Genomic DNA, 7622 nt, shown 5'->3' with positions numbered 1-7622 from the left:
CCCACCCGGGAGCGGTGTTGTGGGATCTCAAATGTAACGTACAAAGCCAAAGTTACCACAATACCTGACGATAATTTAATTTTTGGGCTTCCGTGGCGCAATAGTTAGCGCGCTCAGCTGTTATTCAAAAGGTTGGTGGTTCGAGCCCACCCGAGAGCGGTGTTGTGAGGTCTCAGATGTAACGAAAAAAGTAAGAGTTTTTACACAATACCTGACGACCACTTAATTTCTGAGCTTTCGTGGCTCAATGGTTAGCGCGTTCGGCTGTTAACCGAAAGGTTGGTGGTTCGAGACCACCCGGGAGAGGTGTTGTGGGGTCTCAGATGTAGCGTAAAAAGTCAAAACTTTTTCACAATACGTGACAACCATTTAATTTCTGAGCTTTCGTGGCTCAATGTTTAGCGCGTTCGGCTGTTAACCAATAGGTTTGGTGGTTCGAGCCCACCCGGGAGCGGTGTTGTGGGATTTCAAATGTAACGTATAAAGCCAAAGTTTTTCCACATTACCTGACGACCACTTAATTTTTGGGCTTCCGTGGCGCAATGGTTAGCGCGCTCAGCTGTTATTCAAAAGGTTGATGGTTCGAGCCCACCCGGGAGAGGTGTTATGGGGTCTCAGATGTAGCGTAAATGTCAAAAGTTTTCCACAATACGTGACAACCATTTAATTCCTGAGCTTTCGTGGCTCAATGTTTAGCACGTTCGGCTGTTAACCAATTGGTTGGTGGTTCGAGCTCACCCGGGAGCGGTGTTGTGGGATCTCAAATGCAACGTATAAGCCAAAGTTTTTCCACAATACCTGACGACCATTTAATTTTTGGGCTTCCGTGGCGCAATGGTTAGCGCGTTCGGCTGTTAACCGAAAGGTTGGTGGTTCGAGCCCACCCGGGAGCGGTGTTGTGAGGTCTCAGATGTAACGAAAAAGTAAGTTTTTCCACAAAACCTGACGAACATTTAATTTTTGGGCTTCCGTGGCGCAATGGTTAGCGCGTTCAGCTGTTAAGCGAAAGGTTGGTGGTTCGAGACCACCCGGAAGAGGTGTTGTGGGATCTCAGATGTAGCGTAAAAAGTCAAAACTTTTCCACAATACGTACAAACATTTAGTTTCTGAGCTTTTGTGGCTCAATGTTTAGCGCGTTCGGCTGTTAACCAATAGATTGGTGGTTCGAGACCACCCGGAAGCGGTGTTGTGGGGTTTCAAATGTAACGTAAAAAGCCAAAGTTTTTCCACAATACCTGACGACCATTTAATTTTTGGGCTTCCGTGGCGGAATGGTTAGCGCGTTCGGCTGTTTATCGAAAGGTTGGTGGTTTGAGACCACCCGGGAGAGGGAATGTGGGATCTCAGATGTAGCGTAAAAAGTCAAAACTTTTCCACAATACCTGACGACCATTTAATTTTTGGGCTTCCGTGGCGCAATGGTTAGCGCGTTCGGCTTTTAATCGAAAGGTTGGTGGTTCGAGCCCATCCGGGAGCGGTGTTGTGAGGTCTCAGATGTGACGTAAAAAGCCAAAGTTTTTCCACATTACCTGACGACCATTTAATTTTTGGGCTTCCGTGGCGCAATGGTTAGCGCCCTCAGCTGTTATTCAAAAGGTTGATGGTTCGAGCCCGACCGGGAGAGGGGTTGTGGGATCTCATATGTAGCGTAAAAAGTCAAAACCTTTCCAGAAAACGTGACAACCAATAAATTTCTGAGCTTTCGTGGCTCAATGTTTAGCGCGTTCGGCTGTTAACCAATAGGTTGGTGGTTCGAGCCCACCCTGGAGCGGTGTTGTGGAATCTCAAATGTAACGTACAAAGCCAAAGTTTTTCCACAATACCTGACGACCATTTAGTTTTTGGGTTTCTTGGGGCAATGGTTAGCGCGCTCAGCTGTTATTCACAAGGTTGGTGGTTCGAGCCCACCCGAGAGCGGTGTTGTGAGGTCTCAGATGTAACGAAAAAAGTAAGAGTTTTTCCACAAATTCTGACGAACATTTAATTATTGGGCTTCCGTGGCGCAATGGTTAGCGCGGTCAGCTGTAAACCGGAAGATTGGTCGTTCGAGCCCACCCTAGAGAGGTGTTGTGGGGTCTCAGATGTAGCGTGAAAAGTCAAAACTTTTCCACAATACGTGACAACCATTTAATTTCTGAGCTTTCGTGGCTCAATGTTTAGCGCGTTCGGCTGTTAACCAATAGGTTGGTGGTTCGAGACCACCCGGAAGCGGTGTTGTGGGGTCTCAAATGTAACGTAAAAAGCCAAAGTTTTTCCACAATACCTGACGACCATTTAATTTTTGGGCTTCCGTGGCGCAAAGGTTAGCGCGTTCGGCTGTTAATCGAAAGGTTGGTGGTTCGAGCCCATCCGGGAGCGGTGTTGTGAGGTCTCAGATGTGACGTAAAAAGCCAAAGTTTTTCCACATTACCTGACGACCATTTAATTTTTGGGCTTCCGTGGCGCAATGGTTAGCGCGCTCAGCTGTTATTCAAAAGGTTGATGGTTCGAGCCCGACCGGGAGAGGGGTTGTGGGATCTCATATGTAGCGTAAAAAGTCAAAACCTTTCCAGAAAACGTGACAACCAATTAATTTCTGAGCTTTCGTGGCTCAATGTTTAGCGCGTTCGGCTGTTAACCAATAGGTTGGTGGTTCGAGCCCACCCTGGAGCGGTGTTGTGGAATCTCAAATGTAACGTACAAAGCCAAAGTTTTTCCACAATACCTGACGACCATTTAGTTTTTGGGTTTCTTGGGGCAATGGTTAGCGCGCTCAGCTGTTATTCACAAGGTTGGTGGTTCGAGACCACCCGAGAGCGGTGTTGTGAGGTCTCAGATGTAACGAAAAAAGTAAGAGTTTTTCCACAAATTCTGACGAACATTTAATTATTGGGCTTCCGTGGCGCAATGGTTAGCGCGGTCAGCTGTAAACCGGAAGATTGGTCGTTCGAGCCCACCCTAGAGAGGTGTTGTGGGGTCTCAGATGTAGCGTGAAAAGTCAAAACTTTTCCACAATACGTGACAACCATTTAATTTCTGAGCTTTCGTGGCTCAATGTTTAGCGCGTTCGGCTGTTAACCAATAGGTTGGTGGTTCGAGACCACCCGGAAGCGGTGTTGTGGGGTCTCAAATGTAACGTAAAAAGCCAAAGTTTTTCCACAATACCTGACGACCATTTAATTTTTGGGCTTCCGTGGAGCAAGGGTTAGCGCGTTCGGCTGTTAACCGAAAGGTTGGTGGTTCGAGCCCACCCAAGAGAGGTGTTGTGGGGTCTCAGATGTAGCGTAAAAATCAAAACTTTTCCACAATACGTGACAACCATTTAATTTCTGACCTTCCGTGGCTCAATGGTTTGCGCGTTCGGCTGTTAACCAATAGGTTGGTGGTTCGAGACCACCCGGAAGCGGTGTTGTGGGGTCTCAAATGTAACGTAAAAAGCCAAAGTTTTTCCACAATACCTGACGACCATTTAATTTTTGGGCTTCCGTGGCGCAAAGGTTAGCGCGTTCGGCTGTTAATCGAAAGGTTGGTGGTTCGAGCCCATCCGGGAGCGGTGTTGTGAGGACTCAGATGTGACGTAAAAAGCCAAAGTTTTTCCACATTACCTGACGACCATTTAATTTTTGGGCTTCCGTGGCGCAATGGTTAGCGCGCTCAGCTGTTATTCAAAAGGTTGATGGTTCGAGCCCACCCGGGAGAGGTGTTGTGGGGTCTCAGATGTAGCGTAAAAAGTCAAAACCTTTCCACAATACGTGACAACCATTTAATTTCTGAGCTTTCGTGGCTCAATGTTTAGCACGTTCGGCTGTTAACCAATTGGTTGGTGGTTCGAGCCCACCCGGGAGCGGTGTTGTGGGATCTCAAATGCAACGTATGAGCCAAAGTTTTTCCACAATACCTGACGACCATTTAATTTTTGGGCTTTCGTGGCGCAATGGTTAGCGCGTTCGGCTGTTAACCGAAAGGTTGGTGGTTCGAGCCCACCCGGTAGCGGTGTTGTGAGGTCTCAGATGTAACGAAAAAGTAAGAATTTTTCCACAAAACCAGACGAACATTTAATTTTTGGGCTTCCGTGGCGCAATGGCTAGCGCGTTCAGCTGTTAAGCGAAAGGTTGGTGGTTCGACACCACCCGGAAGAGGTGTTGTGGGATCTCAGATGTAGCGTAAAAAGTCAAAACTTTTCCACAATACGTACAACCATTTAATTTCCGAGCTTTTGTGGCTCAATGTTTAGCGCGTTCGGCTGTTAACCAATAGGTTGGTGCTTCGAGACCACCCGGAAGCGGGGTTGTGGGGTCTCAAATGTAACGTAAAAAGCCAAAGTTTTTTCACAATACCTGACGACCATTTAATTTTTGGGCTTCCGTGGTGCAATGGTTAGCGCGTTCAGTTGTTAACCGAAAGATTGGTCGTTCGAGCCAACCCTAGAGAGGTGTTGTGGGGTCTCAGATGTAGCGTGAAAAGTCATAACTCTTACACAATACCTGACAACCATTTAATTTCTGAGCTTCCGTGGCTAATAGTTAGCGCGTTCGGCTGTTAACCAATAGGTTGGTGGTTCGAGGCCGCCCGGGAGAGGTGTTGTGGGATCTCAAATGTAACGAAAAAAAGTAATAGTTTTTACACAAAACCTGACGAACATTTAATTTTTGGGCTTCCGTGGCGCAATGGTTAGCGCGTTAAGCTGTTAACCGAAAGGTTGGTGGTTCGAGACCACCCGGGAGAGGTGTTGTGGGGTCTCAGATGTAGCGTAAAAAGTCAAAACTTTTCCACAATACGTGACAACCATTTAATTTCTGAGCTTTCGTGGCTCAATGTTTAGCGCGTTCGGCTGTTAACCAATAGGTTGGTGGTTCGAGACCACCCGGAAGCGGTGTTGTGGGGTCTCAAATGTAACGTAAAAAGCCAAAGTTTTTTCACAATACCTGACGACCATTTAATTTTTGGGCTTCCGTGGCGCAATGGTTAGCGCGTTCAGTTGTTAACCGAAAGATTGGTCGTTCGAGCCAACCCTAGAGAGGTGTTGTGGGGTCTCAGATGTAGCGTGAAAAGTCATAACTCTTACACAATACCTGACAACCATTTAATTTCTGAGCTTCCGTGGCTAATAGTTAGCGCGTTCGGCTGTTTACCAATAGGTTGGTGGTTCGAGCCCGCCCGGGAGAGGTGTTGTGGGATCTCAAATGTAACGTACAAAGCCAAAGTTATCACAATACCTGACGATAATTTAATTTTTGGGCTTCCGTGGCGCAATAGTTAGCGCGCTCAGTTGTTATTCAAAAGGTTGGTGGTTCGAGCCCACCCGAGAGCGGTGTTGTGAGGTCTCAGATGTAACGAAAAAAGTAAGAGTTTTTCCACAATACCTGACGACCACTTAATTTCTGAGCTTTCGTGGCTCAATGGTTAGCGCGTTCGGCTGTTAACCGAAAGGTTGGTGGTTCGAGACCACCCGGGAGAGGTGTTGTGGGGTCTCAGATGTAGCGTAAAAAGTCAAAACTTTTTCACAATACGTGACAACCATTTAATTTCTGAGCTTTCGTGGCTCAATGTTTAGCGCGTTCGGCTGTTAACCAATAGGTTTGGTGGTTCGAGCCCACCCGGGAGCGGTGTTGTGGGATTTCAAATGTAACGTATAAAGCCAAAGTTTTTCCACATTACCTGACGACCATTTAATTTTTGGGCTTCCGTGGCGCAATGGTTAGCGCGCTCAGCTGTTATTCAAAAGGTTGATGGTTCGAGCCCACCCGGGAGAGGTGTTGTGGGGTCTCAGATGTAGCGTAAATGTCAAAAGTTTTCCACAATACGTGACAACCATTTAATTCCTGAGCTTTCGTGGCTCAATGTTTAGCACGTTCGGCTGTTAACCAATTGGTTGGTGGTTCGAGCTCACCCGGGAGCGGTGTTGTGGGATCTCAAATGCAACGTATAAGCCAAAGTTTTTCCACAATACCTGACGACCATTTAATTTTTGGGCTTCCGTGGCGCAATGGTTAGCGCGTTCGGCTGTTAACCGAAAGGTTGGTGGTTCGAGCCCACCCGGGAGCGGTGTTGTGAGGTCTCAGATGTAACGAAAAAGTAAGTTTTTCCACAAAACCTGACGAACATTTAATTTTTGGGCTTCCGTGGCGCAATGGTTAGCGCGTTCAGCTGTTAAGCGAAAGGTTGGTGGTTCGAGACCACCCGGAAGAGGTGTTGTGGGATCTCAGATGTAGCGTAAAAAGTCAAAACTTTTCCACAATACGTACAACCATTTAGTTTCTGAGCTTTTGTGGCTCAATGTTTAGCGCGTTCGGCTGTTAACCAATAGATTGGTGGTTCGAGACCACCCGGAAGCGGTGTTGTGGGGTTTCAAATGTAACGTAAAAAGCCAAAGTTTTTCCACAATACCTGACGACCATTTAATTTTTGGGCTTCCGTGGCGGAATGGTTAGCGCGTTCGGCTGTTTATCGAAAGGTTGGTGGTTTGAGACCACCCGGGAGAGGGAATGTGGGATCTCAGATGTAGCGTAAAAAGTCAAAACTTTTCCTCAATACCTGACGACCATTTAATTTTTGGGCTTCCGTGGCGCAATGGTTAGCGCGTTCGGCTGTTAATCGAAAGGTTGGTGGTTCGAGCCCATCCGGGAGCGGTGTTGTGAGGTCTCAGATGTGACGTAAAAAGCCAAAGTTTTTCCACATTACCTGACGACCATTTAATTTTTGGGCTTCCGTGGCGCAATGGTTAGCGCGCTCAGCTGTTATTCAAAAGGTTGATGGTTCGAGCCCGACCGGAAGAGGGGTTGTGGGATCTCATATGTAGCGTAAAAAGTCAAAACCTTTCCAGAAAACGTGACAACCAATAAATTTCTGAGCTTTCGTGGCTCAATGTTTAGCGCGTTCGGCTGTTAACCAATAGGTTGGTGGTTCGAGCCCACCCTGGAGCGGTGTTGTGGAATCTCAAATGTAACGTACAAAGCCAAAGTTTTTCCACAATACCTGACGACCATTTAGTTTTTGGGTTTCTTGGGGCAATGGTTAGCGCGCTCAGCTGTTATTCACAAGGTTGGTGGTTCGAGCCCACCCGAGAGCGGTGTTGTGAGGTCTCAGATGTAACGAAAAAAGTAATAGTTTTTCCACAAATTCTGACGAACATTTAATTATTGGGCTTCCGTGGCGCAATGGTTAGCGCGGTCAGCTGTAAACCGGAAGATTGGTCGTTCGAGCCCACCCTAGAGAGGTGTTGTGGGGTCTCAGATGTAGCGTGAAAAGTCAAAACTTTTCCACAATACGTGACAGCCATTTAATTTCTGACCTTCCGTGGCTCAATGGTTTGCGCGTTCGGCTGTTAACCAATAGGTTGGTGGTTCGAGACCACCCGGAAGCGGTGTTGTGGGGTCTCAAATGTAACGTAAAAAGCCAAAGTTTTTCCACAATACCTGACGACCATTTAATTTTTGGGCTTCCGTGGCGCAAAGGTTAGCGCGTTCGGCTGTTAATCGAAAGGTTGGTGGTTCGAGCCCATCCGGGAGCGGTGTTGTGAGGACTCAGATGTGACGTAAAAAGCCAAAGTTTTTCCACATTACCTGACGACCATTTAATTTTTGGGCTTCCGTGGCGCAATGGTTAGCGCGCTCAGCTGTTATTCAAAAGGTTGATGGTTCGAG

At 47.2% G+C, this 7622-nt stretch overlaps 3 non-coding genes across 3 annotated transcripts; all 3 read left to right on the top strand.

Moving 5' to 3' along the window:
- The first annotated feature begins 820 nt into the window (after positions 1 to 820).
- Positions 821 to 893, top strand: TRNAN-GUU (transfer RNA asparagine (anticodon GUU)). Its single transcript has one exon. It is a non-coding gene; the product is annotated as a tRNA-Asn (tRNA).
- A 511-nt stretch (positions 894 to 1404) lies between these two features.
- TRNAK-UUU (transfer RNA lysine (anticodon UUU)) lies at positions 1405 to 1477 on the top strand. Its single transcript has one exon. It is a non-coding gene; the product is annotated as a tRNA-Lys (tRNA).
- Positions 1478 to 5951: 4474 nt separating this feature from the next.
- On the top strand, positions 5952 to 6024 carry TRNAN-GUU (transfer RNA asparagine (anticodon GUU)). Its single transcript has one exon. It is a non-coding gene; the product is annotated as a tRNA-Asn (tRNA).
- The last annotated feature ends 1598 nt before the right edge of the window (positions 6025 to 7622 follow it).

This window comes from Phalangium opilio, unplaced genomic scaffold, assembly GCF_054372755.1.
Source record: "Phalangium opilio isolate 3A_F unplaced genomic scaffold, DU_Popi_V2 ptg000070l_1, whole genome shotgun sequence".
NCBI classification, from domain to species: domain Eukaryota; kingdom Metazoa; phylum Arthropoda; class Arachnida; order Opiliones; family Phalangiidae; genus Phalangium; species Phalangium opilio.
The sequence above is the reverse complement of the archived record's forward strand: the minus strand, read 5'-3'. Positions and strand labels throughout refer to the sequence as shown.